This window comes from Artemia sp. Qi Xiang Cuo, chromosome 4 (genome assembly GCF_049724085.1).
Source record: "Artemia sp. Qi Xiang Cuo chromosome 4, ASM4972408v1, whole genome shotgun sequence".
In the NCBI taxonomy this organism is placed as follows: Eukaryota; Metazoa; Arthropoda; class Branchiopoda; order Anostraca; family Artemiidae; genus Artemia; species Artemia sp. Qi Xiang Cuo.
The window spans coordinates 10,614,750-10,632,068 of NC_142797.1; positions in this window are offsets into that span (position 1 = coordinate 10,614,750).

Below are 17,319 nucleotides of genomic sequence, written 5' to 3' on the forward strand. Positions count from 1 at the left end.
GAAAAACAACTTCTGTATGGACATTTTTTTTCAGGACTTTGATTTTTTAGCTTAAGAACTTTTTCAACTTTTTTCATGTTTTTAAATAACATTGCATATACTTATATCAAAAATATTTTGATTATGATATTTTTGGAATATGAAATTAAAAATGGTATGCGTATGCTGATCGTGATTTTTTTGCCGTTGTTAAAGATGAACAGAATATTTTGAGTTAATAAGTTAATTAGACGCAGTTAACTTAGATAAGAATATTTTAAATTAAACACAATAGCCAAAGCTACAGGGTGCTTTGGTTGAAAGAAAACGTTAAAAGATAACTCCTTCACTTTTCAGAAACAGTGAGGGAGGTCAGGCTTATTGAATATAATTGAGTTTCGCCATGATGCAATTGTCTTTTGATAATAATTATCTTTGAACTGTGATCTACGCCAGATTTCGACTGCTTTGAGTAATTTAAGTTTATGTATTTTCTTATGAGTGAATCGTGTGCTTTTAATCTGTTGGGATACAATTCTCTGTACCATGTTGCATAGAGTACGTACCTTGCACCGTTGTTGCTCAGAGCTATTAGTCTGTACAATCATTGTTTAGAGTCAATTAAAAGTAATCACAGGCAGAGCAATCGCGCTGCCTAAATAAATAACGATGTTGACACAATGTATTATTTTTTTTTCTTTAGACCAGGGCACTTCGTATCGTTGGAGTTGTCGCAGAAACTTCGAAAAGGGCTCATACGATTGGAAATTTGAGCGGCTTGTGCTCTTTTTAATGGTCGAAAGTGATTGGAAGGCAACTAACACGTCTTCTACGCCCACCATTTCCCCAAACACATCCAATCAAAATTTTGAGATAGCCACTTTTTTCAGGGTAGTTGATTTCCAAATAGAAATTAAGTTTTAAGGAGGACACTCCCCCAAAGCCCTCAGGGCAAAGGTTGTAAGGTATGCCCTAGGGGCATATAAGGTTTTTTTTTTATAGAAAACGCTGTCGTAGAAACTTCAAAAAAAGTTATTCGATTGGGAATTCAAAGGGCTAGTGCCCTTTTTAATAGTCGAAAGAGATTGGAGGGCAATTAACCCCCTCACACGCCCACCTTTTCCCCAAACACATCCAATCGAAATTTTAAGATAGCCATTTTGTTCAAAGTAGTTGAAAGTTCTGGAAATTAGGTCTTTGAGGATGAAAACCCCCCACAGCCCTCAGGGCAAGGGTTGTAAGTTATGCTCTGGGGGAATAATTTTTTTTTTGAAAGTGTTGTCGTTGAAACTTCAAAAAGGGCTCATTTTATCGGAAATTGAAATGCCTTTTGCCTTTTTTAACAGTCGAAAGTGTGTGGAAGGCAACTAACATCCCTTCGACGCCCACCATTTACCCAAACACACCCAATCAAAATTTTGATATAGCCATTTTTTTCAAAGTGTTTGAAATGTCAGGAAATTATATCTTAGAAGATGACACTCCCCCCCCCCCAGCCCTAAGGGTACGGGTTGTAAGTTATGCCCTGGGGGCATATAAGGTTTTTATTGAAAGTTTTGTCATAGAAAATTAAAAATGGGCTCATTCGATTGGAAATTGAAAGGGCTAGTGCCCTTTTTAATAGTTGAAAGTGATTAGAGGGCAACTAACCCCCTCTCACGCCCACCATTTCCCCAAACACATCCAATCAAACTTTTGAGATAGCAATTTTCTTCAACGTAGCTGACAGTTCTGGAAATTAGGTCTTTGAAGATGAAAATCCCCCCCCCCCCAGCCCTCAGGACAAGGGTTGTAAGTAATGCCCTGGGGTCATATAAGGTTTTTATTGAAAGTGTTGTCGTAGAAACTTCAAAAGGGCTCATTCATTTGGAAATTGAAAGGGCTAGTGCCCTTTTTAATCGTTTAAAGTGATCGGAGAACAATTAACGCCCCTCTCACGCCCACCATTTCCCCAAACACATCCAATCAATATTTTCAGATAGCCATTTTGTAACGTAGTTGAAAGTTAGCAGGGCAAGGGTTGTAAGTTATACCCTGTGGCATAAAATGTTTTTATAGAAAGTGATGTCGTACGATGTCGTAAACTTCAAAAAGGGCTCATTCGATTGGATATTGAAAGGGTTAGCGCCCTTTTTAATAGTTGGAAGTGATCGGAGGGCAACTAACCCCCCTCTCACCCCCACCATTTTCCGAAACACATCCAATCAGATTTTGAGATAGTAATTTTCTTCAACGTAGTTGAAAGTTCTGTAAATTAGGTCTTCAAGGATGAAACCCCCCCCCCCCCCAGCCCTAAGGGCAAGAGTTGTAAGTTTTGCCCTGGGGGCATCTAAGGTGTTTTTAGAATGCTTTGTCGTAGAAACTCAAAAAGGGCTCATTCGATTGGAAATTGAAAGGGCTAATGCCCTATTTAATAGTCGAAAGTGATTGGAAGGCTTGAAATTTTTACAGTAAAGATCGATGTGGGTATAATGTATTACTATTTAATTTTTTTGTTTAGACTAGGGCACTTCGTATCGAAGGAGTTGCCGTAGAAACTTCGAAAAGGGCTCATTCGATTGAAAATAGTAAGAGCTAATGCCCTTTTTAATAGTCGAAAGTGATTGGAGGTCATTTAGTCCCCCTCCTAAGCCCAACCTCTCATTTGCCCATTATGTTTAAAAACTAAATGTTACCTTAAAATTAAATCAAATGCATTTTGACTTCGCGAATGGTATCAAGTTTTCTATTTCAGGTCAATTAGAGGAGGTATTAAGCTAAATTAAACACTACTATTTGAGTCCAGATTTTTAAAAGGGGGTATGTTGTTAAAAATTGCTGAAAATGTTTCTCCAGCATACAAACAGCAGGCCAAACTATAAAGTCTTAAAAAAAACGAAAAGATTTAAAGTAATATTTTCTTTTTCCCTTAAAAGACTGTGTCAATATAAAACGAAAAGAAAATAGTTTAAAAAAAATCCACAAAATAAAATTTTCAAAGAAAACTAAAGAACTTTTTCAAAGAACAGCAATTACAATAAATAACCGAGTCTAACTCAAAACAAGCAGAAATTAACATGAGTAGGGCTCAAAACATGTATGCCTTCCCAAGGCCAGAATACAATTTGCACTTTACAGAAGAAAATACAAATGAATATGCATTGTCAGTTTAGTATACATATACTGATATTTAGTAGTCAAAATGTTAATATTATTTGATTTATTAAAGTTATAAAAGTAAAAACATTCATATATTTTCAGTAAAGTGCAAATTTTGTTCTGGCCTTGGGAAGGCATAGGGGTTTTGAGCCCTGCTCATGCTAATTTCTGCTCGTTTTGAGTTTGACTCGGTTATTTATTGTAATTTCTGTTCGTTTTGGGTTTCATTTATTTATCGATGCTGATTTGTGGTATTTTCACTCTTGGTAGATTATTTAATTTTAATTTTGCTCATCTTTGGTTTAATGGAGTTTTTTACTTTTCTTGGAAAAACTTATTTTGTTGAAAAATTCTTTTTAATTAATCAGTAATTAACACCCGTCTTCTTATACAGCTCAGAAAGAAATCTCCTTTAATTAGGTTCGGCTAGTATAATTTAGGACGCCATCATAGTTATTAGCCACCCTATAGATTCATCCCAGTTACCCTATATAGGGCAGTAAACCACCCGTATTTCTTTGCCTAGGAGTGGGTCCAACGAAGTTACTTCACCCCACCTATTGGCCACAACCTATCCATAGCTAAGAAGCTACCCAAAGTCATTAGGAACCTAACAGAGGTCGTTAGCCTCACCCCTACCAGGTCAATCTTTCAAATATAGTGGGGCCTAACCGTTTACTTCACAACATCACTAGGCATTACCTGGTGACTCCACCACATATGTAGGTATAACCAGGGGACTTAACAATATCGGTTGGTATAACTTATTTACTGCATCTAGACGTAGACAGACAAAAATTGAGCTAAGAAGATAAGATAAAGTTTAAATTAAATAAGATAAAATAGATTTGTCAGAAAGGGGAAATCAAAATGAGTTCCCTTGCAGCAGTGCTATAAATTGCAAAAATTATACCAGAATACACACGAGTTTCTGATGTCGACGAATTCCTGTAAAAATTTATAATTTTTGACGAGTTAACAAAAATATTTGGCGATAAATTGAAAAGAAAACAATGCTTATTAACCTGAATAAGAGGAAGTGCCTTATAGCATTTCGAATTAATAAGAAAAAGAAAAAAGGACATGTACACTCTAATTGAATGCCTCAAAACTAAGTAATAAAAAAGTCTTTCCAAAAGGTTTAAAACTGAGGTAGTTCGTTTGACACCTATTATATTCGCAAATACACGAACAAGATTTGCCAGTCGGTATGGGTACAATTAAACAAAAGTGGACGCGACTAAACAAAATAAAAATTGCAAACATTTACGCAAAGGCTACGGAAAAATCTTATAAGACTAATGTTGCCGTGGAAACCTGAAAATCTTGAGCAGGTTATTACCATGGTAAAACCGGAGGTAAATTTTTACCAAATCATATTATTGAGTTTCAAATAAAGTGAATATACCATTCGATGCCTTTTTTTATGCCCCCCTATATATGTCAATTCAGGATATATATTTGCACATATGGGGGTGGGGGTTAGGTTAAGTTAGGGGGTGTGTGTGCTGAAATTCATTTCCAATAGAAATGATTATTATATTCGTAATCACCGTAAAAAAGGGCATCGAATGGTGTATTCACTTTATTCCTAACTCAATAACATGATTTGGTAAAAATTTACCGAAACGGAGGAACAAGTATATGAAGTGATGAAAAATTAGATGAAATATAAATAAATAGCACAAAAACAAGATAATATTTACCATGAAAGATAGCAAAAGCGTGTGAGATTTGGGGAGGTATCTCATGAGGCTCAAATGCGAGAAAGGACCAGGAGCCACCATCTGCAGAATTAGTTGACCGGTTTAACGATCTTGACTCCCTAGTGGCTTGGAACGATAATACTATGGGCACAATACATACATACTATATACTACATACATACATACTACATACATACATACTACAATACATACTATGAGCTTCCATCTCAACCTACAAATATCAGTAGTATAGCAAATAATGACAAATCCAAGGTATATAGAAAAAGCCATAGACCCTGTGAAAGACAGTAAGTTACCAGGTAATATAGCAAAAGATTTCATTGCTATTATTATGGTAAACCAAATCATTATGCAGCAGACCGTCACGCTAGAATACAAAATGAACGGTTAACATACAATAGAAGAAATCAGACATGACCACGATATGGCAGGAATTTAGGAAGACAGAGAATAAAGAATACCTGGCAAGCACCAAATAATATTTCTCAATTTGTACCTAAAAATCAGATAGTAAACCACACAGTATGCCAAAGAAATAACACTGAAGAATCTTGGGAAAACCCCCCAAAATTTTTGAAAAAAGAATAGTGGGTTTAAGTAGAGGGGGGGGGGGTCGAAATTTGAACGGGAAAAGGACCGAGACAAGATAACAGCCAATCAGAGGGCTAGAATATAACCGGGACAAGGTGACATCACTTGACCTCCAATGAATTTACCATGAATTTATGTAACAGGATGTTTTTGAAGTCAGCCTATGTATTATCTGTTGACACAATTTCACCTCATGAAGATTCTTTTATAATGTATGTGCTTCGAGCCTAAGATAGTAGTTCTTTACTTCTCAGCTATGCTCGTTATAATAGACATGCACACAATATGGGATATGGGCGATATAAAATATTGTTTTTGGCAATGGAGTAGGCTAAAAAAGTTGAAATTAATAGAGTCATCGGTGTCAAGATGACCTTGTGACTTGACCTAGCTTTACTTCTCGACTGTGTTCTGCATAATACACAAGTACCATTTAAGCAGTGTTGTCAATATAAAATATGCTTTAGAATTCTAGTTTACAAAAAGTTGATACTAATAAAGATGTAGACACCAAGAAAAGAATTGTAATAAAGAAATTCAGAACAATCCTTAGAAATGAACTAGTGAGACGATTATTGGTATGAACTATCCAGGACCGTAAGAACAAATGACCCTAACCATCAAGGACCTCAACCTCCAAGGACCCCATATCCCCAACCACCAAGGAGTCCCCTCCCTCCAACTTTTTTTTGAAGACACCCCCCAATTTTCAATATAGAGGTTCCATTAAGAGTTATAAATGTGTAAGAAAAAAGTTTCTGTAATTTGTAAAATCCAGTTTATCAATGCTACGAATAATTCATACATCCAGAAACGGTAATTTATTTGCATTTCAAATTTCTAAGGTAAATTGTAAATTTTGGTCATATGTCTTAAGGTGATCTAGAAAGCCCCTAAGTTCATTTTCCCCATAATTCCTCAGCGATATTACATCATCCATATAACGCCCCCAATAGACTTGTTTAAAAAAATATGAATTTAAGGCCCAATTTTCAAGGTGTTCTAATAACACGAATAGCGGTGCTCCCAGAAGGAGACCATTTTTTTGTTGTTAAAAAGAATTACGGAACTGAAAATACATTGAATACTTATTACAAATATTGACTAGGGACATTAAAACCTCGCAATCTATTCCTGTTGTTGAATCTTCATTTTTTTAATAACTGCTCAGATATTGCTACATCAATATTTGTTTACATAGAAACCATGTCAAAACTACTTACTATTGTATATTCTGAAATTCTTCCATTTTAAGTTTTTCCACTAAATCTACCGAATTACATATGTACGATTTTTGGGAATAAAGCAAAGGTCTGAAGGCTGTACATAACTACTTTCCTATATTGGAAGCATGGGGCTTTCGTACATGCTACAATTGGTCTTAAGGGAATACCTTGCTTTTGTAATTTCGGTAAACCGTAAAACTTTGGGCGAAAGCTACCTCGGGGAAGAAATTTATTATACAATTGTGGGGCGATTATGCCATTTTGTTTTAGATTCTTTAATTCGGTTATAATTTTATTCGCCAACTTCTCAGTATGGTCGTGAGTCAAGAAAGTATATGTATTTGTGTCTATTAAGTGTGAATAAATTTTGGTGTCGTAATCTAACGTATCCTTGACTACAAGTGAATTTCCCTTGTCTGCTTTTGTTAGTATAATGGAATGGCCTTTGCGAAGATTAGACGAATTTTAATGTCGTGCGAAATTACTGGCGTCAAATTAGTATGAGACGTAACTTTTTTTTGGCTGTCGTAAAGTGTGTTAATAAAACAAGACCTCACTTCATCTGCGTTAAAAATTGATGTGTAGTTTTCATGCAAAGAACATTCTAAAGAGGAAACTATATGTGCCACAGTAATTTGTTTCGATGAAAATTAGAATTTTTGACCTTTTTCAAGAGTTTGGATTTCCTTAGATTCAAGAGCTCTAGAGCATTTGGTTTTTTGTCCTTAATCAGGACCCTCCCAGACAAATAGGATAACTTGATTGCGAGGACAACATTTTGATTTTTGTCTGTTTTTTTTCGCTTTGTTCATGATTTTAGTTAAATATAAACTTTCAAGTACATCTTCATATTAAGATTCGGGGGTTGAGTTGGAGTTATTGATTACTGTTAAAGCACCGAGGACAGTGAAAATAAAATATACTGTTCGAATGGGTTAATGTGATGTATGAATTGAGTATGCTAATGGGTTATTGAATTGGCTTTTAGCTATCCTTGGAAAAGTAACATTGTCTTTAAGGGTACCCCTCCCTCCAACTTTTTCTCAAAATGCCATGAAATATGCTTGCGACTGTACCAATCATATGCTATGCTTCCTCATAGCCAATACGCGATTTTCCCTGTGGTACTCTATGGCCGATTATCGACACCACACAACTGCATCATTTGAGAACTAAAGTTACATCAAACAACAACATAGCAGATTATAACATGGATCAAAGTGTAGAGTAAGAAATATCTTTTTATTGTGAGTGTGCTATTTGTAATGGCCACTATCATGACTTCAGTAATTCATAAGAGAGTAATGCAGCAAATTTAGAAATCGTGGAAAATGAAATAGAAGAGGACAATCTGCGTGAAATAAGAAGAAGAATCTTTGATGAAATGGTGAGAAAAAGGGTTGGCTCATCAGTTTCTGCAGTGGAGGAGAGTGATCATTATTACAAGAAAAAATACAGACAATAGACATTCTCTTTATTGCAAGGAAGATCAAGAGCAGAAGGGAGCTCTCTCAAAAGGAGGTTCGATATAGCACTAAAGAAAGATATCAAGAAGAGACAAAGACAAGATGGATATCTCTACAGAGGGCACTATCAAGAGAGAACAGAATGAATTATTTTATGATGCAGATTCAGAATGTCTAAAGTTGTTCAACAATGTAAATACTGTATAATAATGTATGAAACATGTTTTTATATTAATATTCTACATGGCATTACTTCATTAAGAATATACTATACATTACTTTGTTATATTTCCGCTATTTATAGAGCAAGCTAGCACAACAAACGCTTAGAATATCTATTAAAAAGTCGGAGAAGTATGTTATTAACCAACATATAATATTTTACAAGCCAAGTTACGTGACAATTTCTATGTTTGATTTGCATGCAATTGACACCGAGAGTTTTATGACTCCTCCCCACAATGAATTCTATGAGTTTAATTACTCCTCCAAACACTGAATTCAGATGGTTTTTTACTTCTCCCCCTAGTCATAATTCTGTCTAACCTTGAGCAAAGATATAAAAGTTTGATGAAGTACTTCTCTGCTCAAATATTACATTAATAGCTTCCAGAATGATAGGAGTATATGACATATAATTTATTAGTTTGAAAAAGTCATCTTGTGGTGTCATATTTGAATGTGCATTTTTATTATTGTCTATGGAACTCAAAGAAATTGACTGTTATAATTGTATAGTGAACTATAGTATGTTCGAGTAATTAAAAGCTTATGGAGTACTACATTACACCGTATAAAAATACTGGGATTTTACAATAAAGTGATTACACTACATAATAAAAGCAGTCGAAAACTGGGAAATGTTCAAAAAGATATCAATATAAGTTGCAGCTTGGTTAGAGTAGAACCCCCATACGGAAAGAGTAAAGTACCTAAATATAAAGTTACAATGCAAATTTGTAACCCTAGGATTCCAGTTTTCAATTTAGAAGAATTAAGTGTCCCAAATTCGAAGGGGCTTCATCGTCCTAAAGAGGAGGTCAGGTTCTTCGCGCAGTGGTTACCTAGGGGCATACCTGATCGTGATAAACGCATAAGACACTGTAAAAAGTATTCTATATCATGGGATCCTCGTTTGTGGATGTTTAACAGTGAGCTTTAAGTATTATTTTTATGTAAATATTTGTTTTTTTCAAGAAATCGTTTTTAATATGTTTAAGCAATAAATATCTTTAAGAATAAACCGTCTTTATTCTTTAGAATAATTCTATTAATTCAAGAAATTTTGAAAAAAATTGTAAGTAAGTAACAAACTCCTTCTTGAATTCGCCTCTTTGACACACAACACGGAAATTACATCCAGGAAATTATGGGAAAATTGTAAGTAAATAACGAACTCTTTCTTGAATTCACAACTTGGATACACAATACCGAAATTTCATTCAAGAAATTATGGAAAAATTTTAAGTAGCTAACAAACTCTTCCTGAATTCACCTCTTGGATATACGATACAGAAATTTTATTCAAGAAATTGCTAAAAAACTGTAAGTAAGTAACAAAATGTTTCTTGAATTCACTTCTAGGATGAACATCACAGAAATTTCAATCAAGAAACTATGAAATAAAGGTGAGAGTAACAAACTCTTTCCTGTATTCACCTCTTGGGTGCACAATAAAGAAATTTCATTCAAGAAATCGTGAAAAATGTAAGTAAGTAACAAACTCTCTTACCTCCTGGATACACAATGCAGAAGCTTCATTCAAGACATCGTGAAAATTGTAAGTAAGTAACCAACTCTTTCTTTAATTCACCTCTTGGATACAAAATACCGAAATTTCAATCAAGAAATTATGCAAAAATTGTAAGTATTTAACAAACTATTTTTTAATTCGCCACTTAGATACACAATACAGAAATTTCATTCAAGAAATCAAGAAAAATTGTAATTAAGTAACCAACTGTTTGTTGATTTCACCTCTTGAACACACAATACAGAAATTACAGTCAAGAAATTAAGCAAAAATTGTAAGTAAGAAACAAACTCTTTCTTGAATTAACCTCTTGGATCCACAATACAGAAATTACATTCAAGAAATAATGAAAAAATTGTAAGTAAGTAACCAACTGTTTCTTGAATTCACCTCTTGGATACAAAATACAGAAATTTCTTTCGAGAAATTATGAAAAAAATTGTAAGTAAGTAACAAAATCGTTCTTGAATTCACCTGTTGGATACACAGTACAGAAATTTCATTCGAGAAATAATGAAAAATTTTAAGGAAGTAACAAACTCTTTCTTGAGTTCACCTCTTGAACACACAATATAGAAATTTTATTCAAGAAATTATAAAAAAAACTGTAATTAAGTAACAAATTCTTTCTTGAATTTACCTCTTGGAGAGACCATACAGAAATTGTATTCAAGAAATTATGACAAAATTGTAAGTAAGTAACCAACTGTTTCTTGAATTCGCCTATTGGATACACAATACAGAAATTTCATTCAAGAAATAACGAAAAATTGCAAGTAAGTAACCAACTGTGAGATTATTCGACCTTTTAAGGTTAATTTAGACTAGGTTACGTGCGCGCACATAACCTAGTCTAAATTAACCTTAAAAGGTCGAATAATGTCCATGGAAATTATAGTATAAGATTAAACATGTGGGAGAACACACTTTCAGGTTCAACATGTTGGAGAACCCTAAAAGGTCATATATTCCTCCTAAAACCATTTTTCAACTTTGAGTGCACATCTTTTTCCATTTCCACCATTACTTTCGACTTAATTTATATTCCAACACAAACCAATATTATTCAAATGCTTTATTTTATCAATTCAATTCATGTTCTTTTCTTAATATTCTCCCTAAAACCAGTTTTTTTCGAAATTTCCGTATTGTGTATACAAGAGGGTAATTCAAGAAAGAGTTTGTTACTTACTTACAATTTTTCATATATTCTTGAATAAAATTTCTACATTCTCTATCCAAGAAGCGAATTAAAGAAGTAGTTGGTTACTTACTTACAATTTTTCATTATTTCTTGAATGTCATTTCCATATTGTGTATCCATGAGGTGAATTCAAGAAAGAGTTTGTTTTTTACTTACAATTTTTTCATAATCTCTTGAATGAAAATTCTGTATTGTGTTTCTTACTTACTTACAATTTTTCATAAATTCTTGAATAAAATTTCTGTATTATGTATCCAAGAGGTGAATTGAAGAAACACTTTGTTACTTACTTACAATTTTTTCATAATTTCTTGAATGAAATTCTGTATTGTGTATCCAAAAGGTGAATTCAAAAAAAGAGTTGGTTACTTACTTACCATTTTTTCATATTTTTACGAATGAAATTTCTGTATTGTGCATACAAGAGGTGAATTCAAGAAACAGTTGGTTAATTACTTACAATTTCTTCGATATTTCTTGAATGAAATTTCTGTATTGTGTATCCAAGAGGTGACTTCAAGAAACAGTTTGTTACTTACTTACAATTTTTTCATAATTTCTTGAATGTAATTTTTGTATTGTTTGTCCAAGAGGCGAATTCAAGAAAGAGTTTGTTACTTATATACCTTTTTTTCATGATTCCTTGAATAAAATTACTATATTGTATATACAAGAGGTGAATTCAAGAATGAGTTTGTTACTTACTTACAATTTTTCATAATTTCTCGAACGAAATTTCTGTATTGTGTATCCAAGAGGCAAATTACGAAAGAGTTTGATACTTACTTACAATTGTTTCATAATTTCTTGAATGAAATTTCGGTATTGTTTATCGAAGAGGTGAATTCAAGAAACAGTTGGTTAATTACTTACAATTGTTTCGTTATTTTTTAAATGGAATTTGCGTATAGTGTATCCTAGAGATGAATTCAAGAAAGAGTTTGTTTCTTACTTACAATTTTTTCATAGTTTCTTGAGTGAAATATCTGTATTGTGCATCCAAAAGGTGAATTCACGAAAGAGATTGTTACTTACTTACAATTTTTCATAATTTATTGAATGAAATTTCTGTAATGTGCATACAAGAGGCGAATTCAAAAAAGAGTTTGTTTCTTACTTACAATTTTTTCATAACTTCTAGAATGAAATTTTTGTATTGTGTATCTAAGAAGTGAATTTGAGAAAGAATTTGTTACTTACAACTTTTCATAATGAATTGAATGAAATTTCTGTATTGTGTATCCATCAGGTGACTTAAAAAAAGAATTTGTTACTTACTTACAATTCTTTTTCATAATTTCATGAATGAAATTTCCGTGTTGTGCACACAAGAGATGAATTCAAGAAAGAGTTTGTTACTTAATTACAATTTTTCATAGTTTCTTGATTGAAATTTCGGTATTGTGTATCGGAGAGGTGAATTCAAGACCGAGTTTGTTACTTACTTACAATTTTTCATAACTTCTTGAATGAAATTTTGGTATTGTGTATCCAAGAGGTGAATTCAAAAAAGAGTTTGTTACTTACTTACAATTTGTCATGATTTATTGAATGAAATTTCTGTATCGTGTATCCAAGATTTGAATTCAAGAAACAGTTTGTTACTAACTTACAATTTGTTTTCATAATTTCATGAATGAATTTTCGGTATTGTTCATCCAAGAAATGAATTCAAGAAAGAGCTTGTTAGTTACTTACAATTTTTCACAAATTTATTGATAGAAATTTTAGTATTTTGTATCCAAGAGGAAAATCGAAGAAAGAATTGGTTACTTACTTACAATGTATAAGAGTTTCTTGAATTTAATGTATATTCTTTGCACTAAAAAGGTATATTCAAAAAAAAGATTGTTACTTAATTACAGATTTTTCATTAATTCTTTAAAGCAACTTCCGTATTGTGTGTTCACGAGGTGAATTCAAGAAAGAGTTTGTTACTTACAATTTTTCTAATTTCTCGAATGAAATTTCTGTATTGTGCATACATGAGGCGAATTCAAGAAAGAGTTTGTTACTTAAAATTTTTTCATAATTTCTTGAATGAAATTTCGGTATTGTACATCCAAGAGGCAAATTTAGGAAAATGTTTGTTAGTTACTTACAATTTTTTCATAATTTCTTGAATGAAATTTCGGTATTGTGTATCCAAGTGGTGAATTCAAAAAAGAGTTTATTATTTACTTACAATTTTCTCATAATTTCCTGGATGAAATTTCCGTGTTGTGTGTCCAAGAGGCGAATTCAAGAAAGAGTTTGTTACTTACTGACAATTTTTTTCATAATTTCTTGAATGAATAGAACTATTTTAAAGAATAAAGAAGGGTTAAGCTTAAAGATATTTATTGCTTAAACATATTAAAAAGATCTCTTGAAAAAAACACATATTTATATAAAAATTTTATCAATTAAACTTTTTAATTGATATTCTAAGCGTATGTGGTGCTAAAGTACTCTAAAAATAACGGAAATATAACAAAGTAATGTACAGTATATTTTTAATGAAGTAATGCCATGCGGAATATATATATATATATATATATATATATATATATATATATATATATATATATATATATATATATATACATATATATATATATATATATATATATATATATATATATATATATATATATATATATATATATATATATATATATATATATATATATATATATATATATATATATATATATATATATATATATATATATATATATATATATATATATATATATATATATATATATATATATATATATATATATATATATATATATAGATAGATAAAAATAGATAGATAGATAGATAGATAGATAGATAGATAGATAGATAGATAGATAGATAGATAGATAGATAGATAGATAGATAGATAAAGATAGATAGATATATATATATATATATATATATATATATATATATATATATATATATATATATATAGATATATATATATATATATATATATATATATATATATATATATATAGATAGATATATATATATATATATATATATATATATATATATATATATATATATATATATATATATATATAAATATATATATATATATATATATATATATATATATAAATATATATATGTTTCATACATTATTATACATTATTAACATTGTTGAACCACTTTAGACATTCTGAATGTGCATCATAAAATAGTTCATCGTGTTCTGTTTTGATAGTGCCCTCTGTATAGACATCCATCTTGTCTTTGTCTCTTCTTTGTATCTTTCTTTTCTGCTATATCGAACCTCCTTTTAAGAGAGCTTCCTTGCGCTCCAGATCGTCCATGTAATAAAGAGGTTTTCCATTTTCTGTATTGTGTTTTGTGATAATTGTGACTCTTCCACTGCAGAAACTGATCAGCCTACCCCTTTTCTCACCTTTTCATCAAAGATTCTTCTTCCCATATCACGCAGATTGTCCTCTTCTATTTCATTTTCCATGATTTCTAAATTTGCTGCATTACTTTCTAACAAATTTCTGAAGTCATGATAGTGGCCATTACAAATAGCATACTTACAATTAAAAGATATTTTTAGCTCTACACTTTGATCCATGTTATAACCTGCTATGTTGTTCTTTGATGTAAATTTAGTTCTCAAATGGTACTGTCGTTTGGTGTCAATAATAGGCCATAGAGTACCACAGGGAAAACCACGTCGTGTCTATAAGGAAGCATAGCGTATGATTGGTACAGCTGCAAGCATATTTCATGTCATTTTGAGAAAAAGTTGGAGGGAGGCGGATAACCTAAAAGGCAATGTTACTTTTCCAAGGATAGCTAAAAGCCAATTCAATAACCAATTAGCATACTGAATTCAATTATCACATTAACCCATTCAAACAATAGATTTTATTTTCACTGTCCTCGGTACTTTAACAGCAAACAATAAGTCAGTGTTGGAGGATCTTACTCCAAATCAACCCCAAAATATTACTATGAAGTGGTGCTAAAAAGTATATATTAAACTAAAATCATTAACAAAGTGAAAAAAACTGACAAAATCAAAGTGTTCCCCTCGCAGTCAAATTACCCTATTTGTGTGGGAGGGTCCTGATTAAGGCCAAAAAACAAAATCCTCTAGAGCTCTTGAATCTAAGGAAATCCAAACTCTTGGAAAAGGTCCAAAATTCTCTTTTCCATCAAAACAAGTTTCTGTGGCAGATATAGTTTCCTCTTTAGAATATTCTTTGCATAAACACAACAGATCAATTTTTAACCCAGATAAAGTGAGGTCTTGTTTTATTAATACTCTTTACGACAGCCAAAAAAAAGTTACGTCTCATGCTTATCTGACGCCATAAATTTTAGACGAAATAAAAATTGGCCTAAGCTTTGCAAAGACCCTTCAATTATAATAACAAAAGTAAACAAGGGAAATTCACTTCTAATAATTGATACGTTAGATTACGACACCAAAATTTATTCACACTTAAAAGACACAAATACACATACTTCCATGACTCACGACCATACTGATAAGTTAGCGAATAAAACTATAACAGAATTAAAGAATATAAAACAAAATGGCATAATCACCCCACAATTGTATAATAAATTTCTCCCCCGAGGTAGCTTTTGCCCAAAGTTTTACGGTTTACCGAAATTACATAAACAAGGTATTCCCTTAAGGCCAATTGTAGCATGTACGAAATCCCCATGCTTCCAATATTGGAAAGTGGTTATGTACACCCTTCAAACCTTTGCTTTATTCCCAAAAATCGTACATATGTAATTCGGTAGATTTACTGGAAAAACTTCAAATGCAAGCATTTAAGAAAATACAATAGTAAGTAGTTCTGACATAGTTTCTATGTACACAAATATTGATGTAGCAGTATACAATATACAAAAACACATTTTTTTTCTCCTTTCAGAAGTTGTTGTCCTTGCTGCTATTTTCGAAGAGGTTGTTGCTTCTGTTGTAATTTTTGAGTATGTTATCTTTCTGTTTCCTCTTTTCGTACTATTTTGTATACTATTTAAGAAGTTGTTGCTTTTGTTCTTATTTTTAGTATGCTTTCTTTTTGTTTCCTCTATTCGCATTTTTGTATACTCTGTCATTGTACATTATTGTATACGACAGGTTTTCAATATATTATTATTATTATTATATCTGAGCAGCTATTAAAAAATAACATAGAAGAAAACTATCATTTAATTGACCATTCAACAACAGGAACAGATTGCGAGGTTTTAATCTCCCTAGTCAAAATTTGTAATAAGTATTTAATGTATTTTCAGTTCCGTAATTCCTTTATCAACAAAAAATGGTCTCCCTATGGGAGCACTGCTATCCGGGTTATTAACCAAAATTTATCTAGAATACCTTGAAAATTGGGCCTTAATTTCATATTTTTTAAAACATGTCTATTTGGGGCGTTATATGGATGAAGTCATATCACCCTGGAATTATGGAGAAAATGAACTTAGGGGCTTTCTAGATCACCTTAATACTTATGACCGAAATTTACAATTTACCTTAGAAATTGAAAATGCAAATAAATTACCGTTTCTGGATGTATTAATTATTCGTAGCATTGATAAACTGGCTTTTAAAATTTACAGAAACTTTTTCTTACACATTTATAACTCTTCATTGAGCCTCTATATTGAAAATTCGGGGGTGTCCTCAAAAAAAAGTTAGAGCGGGGCACCCCTGGGTGGTTGGGGACAGGGGTCCCTTGATGGTTGAGGTCCTTGATGGTTAGGGTCATTGGTGCTTGCGGTCCTTGATGGTTCTTGGCCATAATCGTCTCACTAGTGCATTTCTAAGGATTGTTCTGAATTTCTTTATTACAATTCTTTTCTTGGCATCTACATCTTTATTAGTATCAACTTTTTGGTATACTAAATGCTACAGCATATTTTTTATTGACACCACTGCTTAAATGGTACTTGTGTATTATACAGAACACAGTCGAGAAGTAAATCTAGGTCAAGTCACAGGGTCATCTTGACACCGATGACAATTACTTTCAACTTTTTTAGCATACTCCATTGCAAAAAACAATATTTTATATCGCCCACATCCCATATTTTGTACTTGTCTATTATAACGAGCATAGCCGAGAAGTAAAGAACTGCTATCTTAGGCTCGAAACCCTTACATTATAAAAGAATGTTCACGAGGGGAAATTGTGTCAACAGATTATACGTAGGTTGACTTCAACCACATCCCGTTACATAAATTCATTTTAAATTCATTGGA